Genomic DNA, 3,586 nt, shown 5'->3' with positions numbered 1-3,586 from the left:
GAATTGATAAGATTATGACTAAAGGACTATAAAATTTAAGAACGTGTATTTGTTAAATAAGTGAGAACCAATGGTAGAAGTGAGATTTCTGGCAATAAGTTTATGAGGATTTGACATTATTTTAAGAAATGGACTAACTATTTAAGCGTGATGCCCAGGTAGACCGTCGTGATGGAAAGATAGTTCTGAAGACGTTAAATGAGAATATAATAAGGTTTAGAGGACAAAGGATGATAAAGAATTTGTTAGCAATGATTTAAGCTAAGAGGTTACGGTGACTAAGATAGAAGCACTATGGTGATTATGAATAGAAGTCAGGAGCAAATAGAATATGAAGATTTTATAGCAATTAAGGAGTTTCAAGATATGTTTCCAGATGAGTTATCCATATTTCCTCCAGATAGAAAAATGAGGTTCGTGATTGACTTAGCACCTGAGACGAAGCCAGTGACCAAGTCTTTACACAAAATGGCACCAGTTAAAATGAGGAAGTTAGCAAAGCAGATGCAAGAGATGTTAGAAAAAGAAGCGATTAGACCCAGTGTACCCCATAAGGTGCACCGATATTATTTGTTAATAAGAAAGATGGAAGTAGGAGATTATATGTCGACTAGTGAAAGCTCAACAAGTTTACTATCAAGAGCAAGTATCTGTTACCTCAAACTAATGATTTGTTTGATCAAATAAAAGAAGCAGAGTATTTTCCAAGATTGATTTAAGATTTGGGTATTATCAATTGAAGATTTAACCTATGGACATATCAAGATAATTTTCAAAACTAGGAACTGTTGTTATAAAATTCTAGTACTATCATTAGGATTAACCAATATACCAAAATATTTGAACTTGATGGACATAATCTTTAAGAAATATCTGGGTAAGTTGTAGTTGTGTTACTTAAAGTCAATAGAGGACCATGCAAAGCATTTAATGATAATTGGGGAGTCGGAGAAGAAAGAAATTGTATATAAAGTTTACAAGGTGAAAGCTTTGATGGAAGGAAATGTAATTCTTAGCATAAATAGTCAGTGAGGAGGAGGAGGAAGGAGATCCAACAGGAATTAAAGTTACTATAAATGAAGAAAGACCAAAAGCACCAACAAAAGTAAGAAGTTTTATCATGGGTCGGTTATTGTCGAAAATTTGTGCAAGATTTCTTAAAAGTTGCAATACCTTGGACGAAGCTAACCAGGAAAAGCAAGAAGATTATATGAAGTGGAGAAGGGTGAAGAAAGTTTTGCGGAGTTAAATGAAAGAATGGTTATAACACCTGCTTTATCACTTTGAAAGTATCAAGGAGATTTGGTAGTTTATAGTGATACTTCTCATGAAGGAATATGATGTGTGTTGATGCAGCACAATAAAGTTATTGTATATGCATCCAGACAACTGAAACCTTATGAGCAGAAGTACCCTACTTATAATTTGGAATTAGTAGCAATAATATTCGCTTTGAAATATTGGGGAAAACATGATATGTATGAAGAAAGGTGTGAGAACTATACGGACCATAAGAGTTTGAGGTATGTATTTACAAGGAAAAGCAATGTGGCAAATGATAAGTATAAAGAAGAAAGTAAACACAGAGACTGCACCAGAAGAATTATCTATAAAATTTTGGAAGTTGGAATTGGAAGTCATAATTTATAATCCAAAGGAAGCGAGGTATGACAGTATGACCTTTCAGTCAGAGTTATTAAGAGAAAATAATGGGATGTCAAGAGAAGATAGCCGATCAGGATGTTAATGGTTTAGTAAGAAAATTTATGCGCCCAGGAGAACGATTACGATATCCCCAGGTTTTCTTCCAACACTTGGATGCTACAAGTAAAAGAATTAAAAAATGAGATCCTACAGGGAATTCACAATATAAAGTATTAAATTTATTGAAGAAATGCCAAGATATAAGGAAATTTAAAGAAAAGTAGTGATAACCAGGTATAAGAAGGAAATTTCAAAATGGATTAGGAAGTGTTGGACATGTCAAAGAATTAAGGCGAAGTATCAGAGGCCTAGTGGACAAGGCAGACCAAGGAATAGTTTTACAAGAAGCAAATCGTAAAGTGTACCCGTGATGTTGATGGAGAAAAGGAATGAAATTCTGAGACTATGTACTGACTATCGGGAGTTTAACAAAACAACGAATAAGAATCAGTGACCCCTATAAAGAATTGATTACTTACGAGACATAATTCAAGAAGTGTGTTATATCCCGGGGATTAATTTAAGATCCGACCTGAGAACATATCAGAGATTACGATTAAAATAAATTATGAGCATTGCAAGCTCTGGTAATATTATGTGAAATAACAAGTGTATCAATTGTCTATAAGGAATTAAGGGACATGGTGTATAAGGAGTGCTCAGATAAGCGAACTGTATTTATTGATAACATCCTCAACTATTCAGAGAATAAGAGAGTCTGTGTGGAATGTCCAAGGATTTTCCTCCAAAGATTAGAAGAAAATCAACTATGCATTGAGTCTTCAAGCATGAAATTTTGACCGAGGTTAACAAAAGATTCTAATTAATCCATTAACAACTACCTAAACAAAGCCATATGATAACAGATGCCTTGTGCAGAAAGAAAAGATTGGTTGTAAATGAATTGGAAAGAGTGGAATATAAAGTTCAAATACCTAAAGGTGATAATAAGTGAATATATGAGATTACTTTTCAGCCTTAACCGATAGAAATGAATAGGATATGTTTAAATGTTTGGAAACTAAGTTGAAATTGAACACCACCTATTATCCTTAAATGGAGGGTCAAAGTGAGGAAGCGATTCAGGAAAAAAATAAAATATGTTGAGAGGTTGAGTTTTAAGGAAAACTGGGATGATTAATTATCACCAATGTCAGCTTTAGAATGCCACTTTACCAAGCCTTATGTGGACGCAAGTGTAGGTCCCCACTTTATTGAGATAAAATGGGAGAAAGGAAGTTGTCAAATTCTAAGTTGATTCAGTACACCAAAGGGCGTAGTGATATTGATTGAAGCAGCTCGGAGTAGACAAAGGAAGAAGGCAGATTTGTATCGAGGGAGAGTATTAATATAGAAATAGGACCAGTAGTGTTAGTAAAAGTTTCGTCTTGAAAAAGATTGGATAAGTCTGAGTAGAAGGGACAAGTTAAGTCCTAAATTTAGTAAACCATTCGAGGTATTGATAAATATAGATAAAGTTGTTCTTGAATTGATGTTGTCGTCACACCAGTGTGTACATATAATATGTTCTGCGTGTCAATATTAAGGCGATAAGTATCTAATTCGAATCAAGTGATTGATTAGGAGTCAATGGGCTCTTGTCCAAGTTTGCTCTACATATAGTGATCGATCCAAATTCTTGATCGTTAAAGGCGAGTCCTTGGAAATGAGGATATATCTATAATAAGTACGTTTGAAATCCTCGAGTAGAAGAGTCTACTAGGAAACTAGAGTCAGATATACTTGACAAATATCCTCACTTACTTAGTTAGACCAGATTCTGAGGACAGAATCTTTTTAAGGGGAAGGATATAACGACTCGTGTAATTTTGAGTTATTTAAATATATAATTATGGAAGTATTAATTAAATAAAATATGTGT

The sequence above is a fragment of the Apium graveolens genome, chromosome 7 (assembly GCF_009905375.1).
Source record: "Apium graveolens cultivar Ventura chromosome 7, ASM990537v1, whole genome shotgun sequence".
Classification (NCBI taxonomy): Eukaryota; Viridiplantae; Streptophyta; class Magnoliopsida; order Apiales; family Apiaceae; genus Apium; species Apium graveolens.
This window is presented reverse-complemented; position numbering follows the sequence as displayed.